At 38.0% G+C, this 16,462-nt stretch overlaps 1 pseudogene; it reads right to left on the bottom strand.

The window, feature by feature from the left end:
* Window positions 1-13,190: 13,190 nt before the first annotated feature.
* On the bottom strand, window positions 13,191-14,159 carry LOC101711010 (AMMECR1-like protein pseudogene; annotated as a pseudogene).
* Window positions 14,160-16,462: the final 2,303 nt, after the last annotated feature.

The following is a 16,462-nucleotide window of genomic DNA, read 5'->3' as shown; positions in this document are numbered from 1 at the left end:
AGGAAGTGATCACCTCTATAACTTATAAAAGAAAATTTTTCTACTACAAATATCAAGTTTATGTAACCAAAACCTGAAACATTTCAAATATTTGGGTATGTATCAGGATCCAGTCAAAAAAAGAGTCAGTAATCAATGTGCAATAATAGAATTACTGTAAATAATTGTTTTCAGGGTGTGGGGATCGGCCAGTTGAGTCTGACATACATTTTCTGAAGGGCAGAATGAAACTGCATGACTGAAGTGATTGTATGGACACAATTTCCACTGTTCTTAAGGATGTTTCACTGATTAAATTAGGCCCACACAAATAATCTAGTATAATCTCCCTTATGTAAACTCATCTAATCATGGACTTTAATTATATCCACAATATAACTACACAGAAGCACCTAGATTAGTGTTTGGTTGAATAATTGAGGACAGTTACCAGCCAGGATGACACACAGCTATTAACACCAATAATTCTCAGAGTATAGTTATGAATAGAAAAAGAGGGTAATTTTGGATTTGGTAGTATTTGTGCATTAACTTAAACTTCACTTGTTATTAGCTATGATATCTTTAGTCAGGAAAACTTTCTGTCCTTCTAAAATTTAGCATATTCTTCTTAATAAGTTTTATAGTTACAAAAATGGAAAGAATATTATTCAAACATACTTCCTAAAATGACACACTCAATGAGTGTTAATTCTTCCTTCTTTTAGAGATCATATCTCGCTGTTGGTACAGGGATGTTGCTAAGTAATGGTGATCTATACAACTTTATATAAGTAACATAATAGTACCATAAACAATGCCACACTGGTAGCAAAATATGTCAAAGTTTCTTTAAGGAATTTTCTTCAGGTTATTGAAGTGAGGGCCAACTTTGAATAATATCTTAGTAAATGAACAATTATGACACCATGACATGTTGTTCAATTATTATTTCATTTCTTTTAATTTTTATTAGTACATGTTTACAGTATGTAAAGATTGCTTACATCCTGAAGAGTTGGTACATGCACATAATTCTTAATTTTTTAACTTCTCCTTCCCTCCCTTGCCCCCTCCATTTCTTGATCCCCTTCACATTTGCAAAAAATGTATCTTCTCATATAAGAGAAACCGTGTGATATTTAAGCTTGAGTTGCAGATTTATTTCATTTACCATTATGGTCTTTATCTCAATTTACTCATCTATAAAATGGGGATGTAAATATTTGCTGTATCTACCTTAGAGGATAATTATGGGAAAATATATATGAATAGATTTTTTGAAACTACTAAGATAAATTATTACATTGGTCATTGATTGAGCCACCTTCTGTTGAATGCATATAAAATATGCTCTCCTGAGTGCTTCCTTAAGAAACTGAAAATACTCCAGTTTGTAAAAATTTGCTTTGGAAATTCTAACCTGACTGATTAGAAAAGAAGAGATACTCAGGGAAGAGTCACCAAAAATACAGGTGGTCTGAAATACAGGAGGAAATCACACCCAGAAATAAATCAATCTGAAAGGCCCAACTCAATCAAACCAAATGTCTGAGTCCTTGAAAGGGGAGGCAGCACTGCTGGAGGGAGCATGCCATTGTGGGAGCAGCTCTAACAGGCTAGGCTAGCTGAAGGAGGCAGCACTGCAGCTCCCAGATTCCTTAGGATATTCTCTTCAAATACTTTCTTTCCCATCTGGAACCCAAAACCCAGCATGGAAGCAAACTGTGCTTGGGACCCTAAGAAAGCCATAAGCACAGTGAAAAAAAGGAAAATGGGCCACGCCCCTCCATTATCCTTCCAAATAGCTGAGGACAGGAAGCTCTGTGTGCCCCAAGCAGTGTTTTAGGCAGAGAGAGTGGATGGTGTTAGAACTGACAGGGAACCAATGTTCACATCCCTGGAGTCATGGGAGGAGGACTGAACAGTTAGTCCAGAGTGGGTATTTTTACCCAAAGACCTGAAAGATCTCTGTTAGCAGGAAATCCTAACCACTGACCCCCTTCCTGCACGGGGAAAAGACCTTAAGACAAACTCAGGGACAGTAGAAAGGGAAACTCTCGAGCCAGGGATGGTTTAGGACTTAAGTGCAAAAGGACAGAGCAGGTATGTATGTGCATGGGGGGCAAAACCAGCAGGTGATACACCAGATATACTCTTCCCCCAGAGGGAGAAATGGAGAGGAGCATGGGATTTGCCCAGGGAGGATCAGGAGTGATAGGAGATTGGCAGGTGTCAGGGAAGTTTAATGCTGTCAATCTTCACATTAGAAAAGCAGAGCTAGCTCAAATAACCTAATGATGCACCTCAAGATAAAAACAATGAACAGTTTAAACCTACTGTGGTTTAAAGAAGGAAATCACAAAGAACAAGAGTAGCTGGTTCTTTGAAAGAATAAACAAAATAGGCAAAACCTTAGTCAAATCTACCAAAGGGAGAGAAACAACACAAATCCATTGCACTTAGAAATGACAAAAGTAGAACCACAACAAACACCACCAAAATCTAGACCATTGTTAATAACTACTATGGAAAAGTATACTCCAAAAAATTAGAGAATCTTGAAGAAATGTAAAAATTATGAGACATATATGAATTATGAAAACTGAAACTAGAAAGCATAAAAACTCTGAAAAATTCAATAACAGAGAATGGAATTGGGTCAATAATAAACAGTCTATCAACTATGATAAGTCCAGGACCTGATGGATTCAATGCTGAATTCTACAAGGCGTTCGGGGAAGTTATTAGGCAAATACATCTAATACACTTTAATGAAATTGAAAAGGAGTACTTCCAAACACATTCCTGGAAGCCAGTGTTACTCTAATTCCAAATGAGACAAAGACCCAACTGGAAAAGAGAACTACAGGCCAATCTCTTTAAGACACGCAGACATATACAAAAATCTTCAATCAGATATTGGCAAATAAAAATGCTATTTCGCATTATCTATTATATATTTTCATCCTCATTTATACTTTTAGTTTCTCACACCAAAGAAACTATGTGGTATTTACACATGTGTGTCCTATTTATTTCACTTAAGAGTATGGCCTCAGTGTGCCTCCATTTAGTTATAAATATCTCTAGTTTCTCATTCTTTATGTCTGAGTAGTACTCCATTGTATAACAAAAAACACATCTTCTTTATTCAGTCACCAGTTGATGGGCAATTGGGCTGTTTCCAAGCTTTAGCTATTGCAAACTGTGCCGCTATAAACATGGGTGCACATATATAGCTGTGGTATGATGTTTTTAATTCTTTTGGGAAGGTACCCAGCAGGGGAATAGTTGGGTCAAATGGAACCTCTAATTTTAGCTTTTTGAGGTATCTCCATACAAGGGAAGGGGAAGGGGAAGTGAGAAGGAAAAAAAGGAAAGGAATAAATATGAGAAAAGGAAAAAATGGAAACAAAGTCTGTAAATAGGGAGGGCTGGATGGGTTTATGTGAGGGCAGGGAAATGGGCAAAAAAATAAGAACCAAGATATATTATGTAAAGGTACAAATTCCTAGCGATGAATGTCATCATATTGTATACCTAAAATGTACTGTAAGAGCAAACAGGAAATACTGACAGGCACCCAGGATTTGGAGATAGAAAGCAAACTTTATTTACATTGACAGGCCTGGTTGGAATAATTCCCCAGAGAACCAGGCAACTGTCTTTTGTCTGTCTACAGTTTATATAGGATTTGCAAGCAGAAACTAGTACAGAAGCAGAGCGAGCGGTTGATTGGTTCTATTTTGGTTACACATAATATCATTATTACTGTTTGGTCTACAGCAAGTTCAAACTCAGGGTAAAAACATTAATTTTAGGATAAGGTTGGCTAGATAAGGGAGACACATATTTGGAGTACACATAAGTTCAGGGTAGGGTGTGCCAAGGAGGAGCTGATAAGGAAGGCATGTACTTAGAGTGGGCATCAGTTCAGGGCACCATTGGCCAAGGAAGAATATGCTTGGGCTGAAAAATAAAAGTGCTCAAGGCCTGGACTGGTGCCTCACCAGTATTATCCTTCTGTCCTGGCAGCAGCAAGTCACAGTGGCACTGGCAGACAGAGAGGCAGAGTTAAAGACCCTTGTGCCAGTCCTCACCACCAGCACCAGGGCTCTGGGAGGCACCTGATGGCCTGAGACTAGGGATGTATCAGAAATGTATCATGTAGAGTATGTTACATTCCAGAATAGTTTAAGACCTGGGCAGACAGGGAGTCTTGAAGGTAGATACGAAGGCATCTCCTTGGCAGCATTAACGGGTTAGATAGGGAGTTATGTTCTTGACAGTGCTAGCAAGAAAATATGTGCTTACAATAATCATTTATTATAGACTACAAAACTTTGGAGTTATTAACTCCATTTTCAGGTTAACCCATACCACACTTTTGGTTTTCAGTACCAATAAACTTAAGAGTAAAAACAATGCAGCAAATCATCAAAGGATTTTATATCTTGAGCAAGTAGCCTTCATCCTAGGGATGCAACAATGGTTCCAAATACACAGGTCAGGGGTGGGGATGTAGCTCAGAGGCACAGTGCCTGCCTGGCAAGTGCAAGTCCCTGAGTTCAATTTCCAGTACCAAAAAGAAAAAAACAAAAAACAAAACTACAAGTCAATAAACGTAATACACTACATAAACAAAAGCTAGGAGGAATATCACATGATCATATCAATAAATGCAGAAAAAAGCTTTTGACAAAATCCAACATTCATTCATGAAAACAAACTTGAAGAAGATAGGAATAGAAGGACATCGTCTCAAACTGATAAAAGCCATTTATGACAAATCAATGGCTGACGTGATATCAAATGGGGAAAAGCTGAAAACTTTCCCTCTAAAATTAGGAACAAGATAAAAAGGCCCACTAGTATTATTTACATTCTAGTACTCAAAAAATTAATCAGAAGAATCAAATAAGAAAAACAAATTACTGGGATATGTATAAGAGAAGAAATCAAATTATTATTATTTGCCTCCCAAGTGCTAGGATAATAGGCATTTTTTTTCAAGTTAAAATACATATTGTACTTTCTAAGAAACTACTAAGAAAATAACTCAAAAATAAATTAAAAAACAACATCCTTACAACAACAAAAGGAAATCAAAATTGTACAGAGAGAATATCTATTTTACACATAAAAGAGAAGTTTTAAAAGAACAAATGAAAATCACATATGTTAGAGTTCACCAGGGGAAAATAAATCAATACAAAATACATGTATAATTATACAAGGAAATTTAAACAAAGTATGATACAAGGAATTTATAGGCTTACAAGACTCAGGAAGCAGAGGAGCCCAGATGGCTCAGTGTGGAATCCGAGGTGAATGAATCCAGAAAGGCTGTCTGTGCTGGAGAGCCATCAAGTAGCCATTGCTTTGTCATTCAGATGGAAAAGCTTTTAAATTTCTCCTGTGATGATTTCTTTGAAGGAAAGTCTATTTAGAAGTATTTTTTTAAATTTCTAAATATTTTGAAACTTGCTATGTATCTAATACTAATATTTATTTTTACTTTAAATTCATTTAGTAAGATGTCAGTCCCCTGACACAGCTTAGAATCATTTTATGGACAGCATGTGATCTAGCTTGGTGAACGGTACATGCACATTGACAGGAAAAAGTAAATTTATTGCAGTTTTATTTTGCCTCTTTTTGTTTTGCATTTTGCCTTTTGGTAGTGTAAACTGTTGCTTCTTTGATTTTTATATTTGTTATTAACTACCATTGTGATTAGAAGATTTATTTTTCTGAATTTTTTTCTTTTTAACATAGTGAGATATCTCTCCAAATGTTTTTTATTAGTATATGCTTGCAACACATAATAGCCATATTCGTTTGGAGTGGCTGGTATATACATATCAAATTTGATAATTTCGGGGCCGGGGATTTAGCTCAGTGGTTCCGGCGCCTGTCTCACAAGCGGAAGGTCCCGAGTTCGATCCCCGGTACCAAAAAAAAAAGAAAAATTGATAATTTTTACTCTTCTTTGTCCCCACCTTTCCCTCTCAACTTTTCTGCTGATTTCCTTCTTATCTCTAGAAAGTCCATTTCCCTGTATCTTACTACCTTTTTATTTTTCTCTTTAAATTATATTTTGCATTTCTCTTATAGGAGAAACTATATGATATTGAACTTTCTGTGTCTGACTTATTTTACTTAACACTATCATTTCAAGATCCTCCAGTTTTCTAAAAATGACTCAAATATTTTCTTTATGGCTGAATAGAACTTCATTTTATATACATACCACATTTTCTTCATCTAATCATCTATCAAAGGGCATTTACATAATTTAGCTATTATGAATTGTGTGGCTGTAAACATGGGTATGCTTATATCACCTGAATTCTGTTGGGTAGGTAGCCAGGAGAGATATAGTTAGCTCAAATACAATGTTCTGTTATTGTAGTATTTTGAGGAATTTCCATAATTTGTTTTTAGCTGCTTTGTCAAATGTCATCTGGCTAAAGAGGTGTGTTTTGTGTCTCCTACTTTATTCCATTGGCACACATTTTATTTTTGTTCCAGTACCATCAACTTTTATTACTTTATCTTTGTAATATAACTTGAAATACAGGATTATAATTCATTTTACTTTGCTCTTGCACCTCAGGATTACTTTGGTTACTCTGGGTCTTTGTGATTACATATACATTTCAGGATTTTTTTAAATGTATAACTTTATTATCATTCACTAAACACACATATGTACAAAAATTAAAATTCTTCAAAGAAAAGCAATGCAAAGGAAAAAACTATAATAATATTCAAAAATAATAGAACTCAAAGTGATATGGAAAAGTTTTAGATAACTTAATAGATTGAATATTAAGGTAGTTGTAGAAGCAAAATAAGTAATGTGTTCTTTTAAGATTTGGTTTTCCCATAATTCCTTGTTTAAGGTGAGGATTATCTGACTCTAACTGGTAACTTCATTAACCTAACAAAGTTACTATGCCAGGGTGAATTTACAACGTATATGGCCTATCTTGAGTCTGTGACTTGTAAATAGGAACTGGAATTGTATTTACATATCAAAGACCACTAGGGATGAGATAATGGCTAAAAAGGGTATAAAAAGGGGAATGGAGAAAAAAGGGGAATGCAGATACTGACCAGACTGGTTTCTGGTGTTCCTGCCTGCTCTGGAGAAGAAATTTTATTATTTTATCTAAATTTTGTGTCTCTGTGTATTTCTTTCCGAGATTTCTGTAACAAAAACAAAACTGAAAAGCACTTAAACATTTTTCCATACAATTTAAAAAAAATCTCAAGCATTAACAAGGCATCAAAGGATGTGATTTGTTTTAGAAAGATTTTCAAAACTAATATTGAACAAATAGTGGTCTGTAAAAAAATTCTAATTAGCTGTAGACTCCACATAGGCCAAATTTTTTAAATTTAAATTTCAATACAGACATGTGACACGTGATGGAAACATAATCTGAGAAATATGATATTAGGCAATTTCATCTGTGCGTATTGCAAAGTACCACAGAGAGTGCCAACTTTTAAGTGCAAACTGAGAAGGTATACGTCAATCATCTGTGATGGCCCTTTGATATTATCCAAATACACAGTTAAACACGAGATACGTGAGGCTACCACTGGTATAGCAGCACACTGCTTTACAGTAAACTCTTTTATATAAGTAGGATTATACTCTAAAGGATGAAAAGCACAGCATGTTATGATAAGTACATAAAACAATAACAATCATTTATCACACTATCGAGTACTGTGTACTGTACATAGTTGTATGTGCTTCTTCTGGAAACACACCCTTCTCTCCTTTGATCTCAGTGGCTCTTCCTTCCCAACCCACTGATGAGCTCCAGCCTAGTCTCTATCTACATCTCTTCCTATAGTTTTAAACACAAACTATATATGGATTCTTTCCAGATTCCAGCCTATAACTCTGATCTCTCCCCTTCCCCTCCTGTCACCCCTACCCCTTTGAACCTTTGCTTCCTATTTCAAATTATCAATTATTTGCTTTAATCATTTTAATCCTTAATTACACTTTCAGGTCCTCCCATCAGGACCGGGACTATCTTCAGGGGCAGGGCAGCTGGAACTGCAATACAACTCTGCAGAGTTCAACCCTGCGGGAGGACAGGGAACTCAACTTGGGACTTGCAGCCAGAAATCTGCCTGAATCTCACAGGTCTACAACTAGCTTGCTGAGACTCATTGACTTATATCTGCACACTGCTACCCAGGTTGCCTGTTGTGACAGCAGAGACATACCCTGAAAGAGGCCCTTCATTTTCATTATTATTTTTTATTCCCAAAATTAGTATTAGTTTTTTTTCTCTCTTTTCTTTTGCTCCTCTTATCTTTAATTTTTTTCCTACTCTTTGCAAATATTTGTTTTTCTCTCCTTTTTTTCTTTTCTTTTCTTCTTTCTTTTCTCTTTCCTTTCTCTCTCTCTTGCTCTCCCACATTGTTCATTTTCCCTTTTTGTCCCTGTTTTGGTCCTCATTTGGAATTCTTCTTTATTTTCCTATTATTCTCTTTTTCCTTCTCACCTGTGTCCTCTGGCCACACTGCTAACCTTCCCCTATCCTTCTTCCCATCTGTCCCTCTCTCCCCAACCCCTTCTAACTCCCAATCCCAAAGGGTAAAGTTGTTTTATTGAAGAGTTTATTCACTATATGTTGGGTTGGTATTCCATCTTGATTTAATCCACACATCTAAAGGTGATAGATTAATAACTACCACAAAATGTCACTTTCGAAGATGTACTTGATGTAATGGTGTTGCTGATTGTATCACTTGGGCTGAGGTCTTGTTATTGATCTAGGCAATGAACCTTCCTAGTATAAGGAAAATAAGATAGCCTTAGAGTGATTAGAGACTCAAAACTTAAAGACCAGCTATAGCTGGAAGACACCTCTGAGAAGCAATCATTCCATAAGGGTTCTAATTACAAGCAACAAAGATACCTACAATAAGCAATTTCAAACTATCAACCCAGGAGTTAAACCAAGGACAGTACCAAAAACAAAAATGAGAAGATATTTAAGCAAGGCACAGACTCAGACTTCCACCCCACCAAGGGTAAATCCTGGGGGAAATGAGATGGAAAAGTCCCATAACCAACCACCTGGATACCCTGAACTGAAAGCATAGGAAGTAACAAAACAGATGAATGAGGCTCTACAGAAATTCAAAGCAGAAATAATCTAGCAGATATCTACAGAGATGTTGAGCAGAGTGAAAGACATGATTAGAAGATCTAGAACAGAAAGAGATAAAATAATAGATGAGCTCAGAAACATGCTGGAAGCCATGAATACCCAGCATAAGAAAGAAATGGAAACCATGATCACCCAACATAAGAAAGAAATGGAATCCATGAAACAGATTCAAACAGATATTCAGGAGATCAAAAACTCCATTGAAAGTATCCACAGCAGATTAATGGCATCTGAAGATAGAATATCAGATATAGAAGACAGGATCACGGTTAGAGACCAGGAAAATAGAGATTTCTTAAAAATAGTAAGAGACCACGAGAAATCAATCCAACAACTGCTAGACGATGCAAAGAAGAATAATATAAGACTGATAGGAGTCCATGAAAAAACAGGAGAAAGCACAATTGACATAAAAAAACTGTTCACAGAAGTAATAGTGGAAAACGTCCCAGACAGAGGTAGAGGATTGGACATACAGATAAGTGAGGCATATAGAACTCCAACTAGCCATGATCAAAAAAAAATCTACATCTAGGCATATAATAGTCAAGATCCCAGAAACCCAACAGAAAAACAAAATCCTAGAAGCAGTTAGAGAAAAGAAACAAATCACCTACAAAGGAAAGCCCATCAGCATCACAGCAGACTTCTCAACACAAACCCTCAAATCAAGGAAAGCCTGGAGTGAAGTATTTCAACCCCTGAAAGAAAATAACTTCCAACCTAGACTGTTGTATCCTGCAAAATTATCTTTCAAAATTGATGGGGAAATTAGATTCTTTCACGACAAAGAACGCCTGAGAAATTTCATGAACACCAAACCAGCACTACAAGCAGTTCTAAACAATATCCTAGAAAAAAGCAATGAAGGTCACAACTGCATGAGGCCTAACAGAGGGAAGCCACCAGGCAAGGTAAGACACTAAAGAGAAAGGGAGAGAAAATAAGAAATAAAAGAGCCAACAAAAGTAAAACATCATGACAAGGATAAATCAATATCTATCAATTATAACTCTCAATGTTAATGGCCTCAATGCACCAATCAAAAAAAGAGACTGGCAGAATGGATTAAAAAGGAAAATGCAACAATATGCTGTATACGAGAAACCCACCTAACTCAAAAAGAAACTCATAGACTGAGAGTAAAAGATGGAAAACAGTTCTCCATGCCACAGGAACTGAGAAGAAAGCAGGGGTAGTAATCTTATCTGCAGATAAAAAAGAAAGAATAATTCTTATTTACTGAAATCTCATATAATATTATTGGAGTAAACAAATTACTCACAAAGCTCCAATTTCTGCATTCTAATATCGCTAGAAAACATTTTAAAAGTATAGAAACTTAACTTTTTATGTTTATGCAAACCTTTTACCTTTTTTTAGTTTTTGTCATTTTTGTTCAATGGGTCTATTTTGCCAAAATAATTCTCCTGACCAGTTCCAAAATTGATCGTCTACACATGTACATATCAACAAATACACACCTATTGGACTGTATTAAAATAGTTATATACTTAATAGTACAATCATTGGCTAACCATCAAACATGGTATATTACTCATGAATTAGTGATATAATGAGACTCACTCTTCTTACTAGTTGGATATTGGATGATATTTAAGTTGAGACCTATATTTGCATTCTTTTTATTTTAAACTTTTGCCATATAATATATAAAGTTTATTCAAAAGTCAACTGAGAAAGGCCATCCTGCCTAAGGGATATTTTTCCATTAAGTATTATGACATATTGGTGGCCTTGAGGGATTATTGGTTTTTGAAGAAATATTAACAGCTGGAAATTTGCATTTTAATACAGTTCTTTGGAGCTACTCAAGCAATTTTATTTTTAAGACCTGTGACAGGTTTCAAAGCTTTCGTTCTAAAGCAATCTAGTCAAGTAGAGCTAACATAATTTTATTACAAATAAGTAAGTTTCTAATAGTCATTTCCTTCAACCTGAAAATTTTAGTCTGAGATGTCAGGGAAATCAACACCCAAATTTTATATCTGCACTAAAACCAGACCTGATAATTGGAAAAAGTGAGGAAGAATTCTTTTTAAGCCTCTACTTTCAAAAATTGAGGAATAAGAAAATAGGATCTCTAATTAGGTTTCCCTGATTAGTAGTTAAAAGTGAAGTCAATGCAATGCAACTCTTCACAGTAATTGTTTCCATCTATCTAGATGGTTGTCCCTAGAGGAAATGATTCCTGGGAGAGCGCACAAAGACTTTGTGAAATGAGAACAGAATTTGTCACCCTTGATTCTGGTATTAAATACATATTCAGAATGCTATTGAAATTAATTGAGGATTTTGAGTCAGGATCAAGTGACACCACCACTTAAAATGGTGGCAGTGAATAAAACTAAATGATAAACTTAACAATTACAAATGGAATTTTCCTCTAAAAAAGACTAAGATGCTAAATATGTCACAATGGGGCAATGAAGAACACAGGCTTTTCTTTTGTATTTTCAGTCTGGAATGAAAATTTGATTTGCTAGTCAGCTAGACATTGGACATATGATAGGGTCAGAGCATGGACAGTTGTTCATTTGTTAATGACTAAGTCAAATTGGCATATTTTAGTTGTCTCAGCACACTGCGGTCTATAATAATGCCACTCTGTTGGAATGAAAACTGGGGAAGAAAAAGTAAGAAAATGTAGAAGAGAGCACCAGAGTTTGTAGCAAATGGATGGGAGTAGCTCTTCCAATATCAAATTAGTACTAACAGGACTGTAGATGTGTTTTAAGAAACTCCTACTTTATAAGTAGTTAATTACCAAGTCTACAATATTTTAAAATTTAAATTCACCAAAATTTCACCATTTAAAAATTTTTTAGCTCTTTGGAAATATGCCATGGTGGGGTTAAAACTCCCAGCATGGTAGCAAGATAAAGATTCACCTTGTTTAATTACACAGCTTTGCTCTAGAGTCTTATAAAAGGACAGAAACATCAACAGTCTTCCTACTTTAGGGAAACCAGAAAAATGAACTTGCACGCATGCTTGAAGGTCTCTCAGGATGTTTGCCTGAAAAGAAAACCAGCTCAGAGACCCTGGATTCTCTATGACAATGAGCCCAATCCAACTGCCCATTTGCAAACCTGTGGTTCTGAGAACCCAGATCCAGCTATACAGTCACTGCTACCAGTAGGAGTGAGGTAGCCGGGTGGCGAGGAAAAGGTCTCTCCTTTCACACCTCATGCAGTGATGACACCAGGACCGCCCATAGGCATCTCCACTCCATTCCTCAGCAGGCCACACCACAGAGCTCCATGTAACACCAGGAGACTTGATACAGGAAGAGTGCCAGGCGATCCAACTGAGAGTGGGGTGAGAATTTTAACCTTCAAGAATTATTGAGCAATGAGGTCTGCAATGCCATATGAAGGGTTTCTGGTCTTGGTGTGGGTCTCTGTTGAAGAGCCTCAGAGTACTCATGGTGCCTATGCTCAACCCTAACATGGCGTCCACTTATGAAGCATGGAGGTTGTGATCAGCTCTGGTGTGCAATAAACTGGAAGTTTAAAAAAAGGAATTTTAAACAACCTAAAAATGTTTCTTGTTGGTCTCCATTGCCCAGACTGCCAGGGGAACACCTATTTGATCTGGGAGGCTGAGTGCGTGTAGGGTAAGCCTCCATGGATCATCAAATCTAATTCCAGTGTGTGGCCACCACATGTGCCAAATCACCAGACCAGGGTCTTCAGAACCCACACAGCGATTCTCATTAGTCATGGAGAAGCCTCAATCCAATGGAACCCCATGCTGAGGAAAGGCTGAGATAAGGCTTGGGCCCCTCAAGTTCTGTTTCATTCAGTGTAATCCCACACCCCTCAGTCAGTGGGAGGCAGACTTGGCAATGGAAGCTAGCATCATAAAATGGTGCAGTAATAGAAGTAACTGGACCAGGAAGAGGAGGCATCTGCTCCTATGATGTCATAGCCATTGGTGGCCAAAGGGGGGTGGGACTGGTCATGCAGCCATATGTCAGGAGTAATGATTGTAGAGGGGCGGGTCATGAAGAGTGCCATTCTGGAAACAGTGCTGTCAAGAAGCAATATACTCTGCATAACTGATTGTCACCTTCTCACATTGGTACCTGGTGAGTTTGATTGTTTTTCTGAATTCACTGGTAATTGGAGCCTTAAAACCACCTTTCCTGAGTAAGGAGTCTATTGTCTGGATCTGATTGCAGTCTTATTCCTTAGCAGCCTCAGGTAAATATGTGGCTGTGAGTTTGACAGCTTTTTCATTGATAAATTCAATTTGAATACCATGGACCCCTACCTCCCAGTCCAGGTAACCACTGGCATCCTCAAAGTTAGTAAGGAGGGAGACAGAGCAGAAAAGTTTAGGCAGCTCCTCTCGGGTGGGCGGGGGGGGGGGGGAGGCGGGCGTGGAGGATTTGGCTGTCCTTAAATGCACTGGTTAATGTGCATTCCTTGAGTCCTGAATGAAGATTCATGGCTGAGAAGGTCCCAGTGCAGCCACAAAGCTGCTTGTCCTGCCCTGTCTTCCACATCACAAAGAGAGGATGGGGTCATTGGTGAATCTAGGAAGTCACTGATGTGGGAAGCCATAGAGGTGACAGTAGAGTACATTGAAGCAGTAGCAGCACATCTCTGGAGTCACCACCAAACTCTCAGTGGTATTGGCAGTTCCATTGGGCCTGGGGAGAGGGCTCAGAGCTCCTGATGCGGGATTCATTCGTGTGATAGGAGAGTTTCCAGGTCCCAGAGTTAAGTCCAACACATCCTCCTGTCCACTGCCGCTGTCCACATGCTGGTGGTTTTGAAGAGGTCCTAAACTAGAGCCGGGGACAGTAGTGGCCTGGTTCCTGTGACTGCACATTCCACTTCCAGATAATTTGGGCTTCTTTACCCCACAACAGCCTGCTGCCAACTTGGGCTCCAGTGGAGGAACACAACATCTTTTCCTCATCCTGATTCAGTGCCCATGGTCTGGAATGCTGCAGAGCCAGAAAGCAGGAAGGTTTATATTGCCAGAGGAACAGCTACAACAGAGACGGGGAACCACTTTGTCTCTAGAATGAATTGTTCATTTTTCTCTGGGTCATTTAAACTTTAATATGGCATTTTCCTTCTCCTCGTTTGCTGATTACCAAATAGCTGTCATTTAGTTTTTCTGTCTTTCCTCTTCACTCATTTGGTGGCAAAGCTCATAGAACTAGGGGACTTGGCAGAGGCTTTGAAAGCACTGTCTCAAAGGCACTGCTAGAGTGACTCACAGGAAGAGGTGGCCAGCTGAAGAGAGGATCCCGAGGACAATACACTAGTTTTCAACAACATGCTTAGAGAACTCTTGAAGTGGATCAGGTATCAACTCAGTGATCACATATTTTGATTTAATTTATTTTTTAGTTCATATGTTGACGATGTGGCTTTCCAAAATGAGCATATATTCAAGTTTAAAGATCTACTGAGCTTTCTTCTGCCAGGAAGTGAGGAGGCAGAGTGGAACACAATCTAAGAAGGCATTGCCCTCCAATTTCTGGGAAGAAATCAGTCAGGAAGAGAAAGTTTGTGCTGCTGGAAAAGACCTGGGGTATATGGGAAGTCTTGGGTGACATCAGGTTGCCCAGGCTGTGGCCCCCTCATTGCTGTGTTTGGTTCCCATGGCCTGCCACGGTCGCCTTGAAGTGTAGATGAAGGTGAAGAAGGGGTCATCTCATGATGTCCTGCTGCTGAGGATAGTGTCCTGCTACAGATGTGACAACAGATACCCTTAGGTGCCATGGATTGATGTCAGGGTGGTCAGTTCTTGACTAAGCCACCCACCTCCAATTTGTACAATAGTATTGACACATAGGGTTACACTCATTACGGTTCAAGTGTTCCATGTTAAAAGTTGTGTTTGATTTCTAAAGATTTAAAAAAGCAAAAAAATCGGTGCTAAACTTTCACCCCTGAGCATGGTCAGCTAGACTGGTCATCCAAGCATTTACAATTCCATGCTCCTCAAGCCTATTTTTCTTGTAGAAATATTGCCCTATTTGTCTTCCCTGGTGTATAGTATGTGTTTTATTTTATTTTATTGAGGGTGGGGTAGGATACTTGCCTTTTAAGAAAATAAACAAAAAATTTAAACCCCCCCAAATGGGGGGAAAAATCGGTGCACAAGAATAGGGCTGGTGAAGCCCAGAATCACACTGAAGTAGGCTCAGTGGTTTTGGAGTGAAGAAGCCTTACTCTCTGCACACTGCCTCATGCTACCAGCATGTCCAGCAGTGGAGATGTGTGAGCTCCTCTTGCCTTGTCAAGGGGGTTTAGAAGTCAGCCAAGGGAAATTACATGGGCCCTGTCAGAGTCCATCCTGAGCAGGGCGTAGTTAGGAAGCAGTCTGGAAGTGTGTGGTCAAGGTGCCTTCATGGAAACATGGGGCTGGTGGCTCTGAGGAAAAATACTGAATCTTGGGTCAGCCATGCGGCAGCTTTGCAAAGGGAGGTGACTGACAGCTCCGAGCAGGAGCAGATCTGCCTTCCACTTGCTTGACCAAAGCATTAATAAGGGTGGCTGGTACATGCAAATGATGGGGAAGTAGAGAGAAGGGGTGCTTCCTGGCCACTGTCTCCTCTGTCCTTGAATAGTAGGTAACCACTGTTGTAAGGAAGCAGCCCAACTTCCTGGCTCAGTTTGGAGTTTGTTTCATCCCTAGCTGTGAGTGCCTTTTGGTCTAGAAAGTTGGCTTGTCTCATAATACCCACAGCTAGGACATTTTTCCTGTAATTATGAACTGTCCTTGTTTTACTTTAAAAGAAAGTGTCTTTGATCGCTAGAGTTTGCCAGTGTTGGATTGTTTCCACTGTGAGATTCTTAAAATTTTTGCCTCATAATATTGAAACAATTCATGTTAGATACCTTTTCCACATGAAAGGTTTATAGTTAAGACTTTATATATATATATATATATATATATATATATATATATATATATTTTACTGTTTATAATAAAAAACATCTGTACAAAAGAAGTCCTGGGTGTTAATGTTAATATTTTGTACAAGATCTGTTTTCCATATGTTAACATCTACAGTTTCACTAACTGTTGATTTTTTTTCCATTGAGATTTCTGGAGCCTAGAGATCTACTTGTTTTTGATTATTTTTGTTCTTATTTTCCTGAAGCAAGAGACTGTATGGCCTTCAGTGCAAAGATTTCAGACCAATTCTTTGAGTTACACTTGGTTGCCTCTTGGCTGTATAACTTCTGAGCGCAAATCATTGAACTCTTTAATGAAAT

The sequence above is a fragment of the Heterocephalus glaber genome, unplaced genomic scaffold, assembly GCF_053883595.1.
Source record: "Heterocephalus glaber isolate CG9 unplaced genomic scaffold, H.glaber_assembly_v1.0 deba00000546, whole genome shotgun sequence".
Lineage (NCBI taxonomy): Eukaryota > Metazoa > Chordata > Mammalia > Rodentia > Bathyergidae > Heterocephalus > Heterocephalus glaber.
The sequence above is the reverse complement of the archived record's forward strand: the minus strand, read 5'-3'. Positions and strand labels throughout refer to the sequence as shown.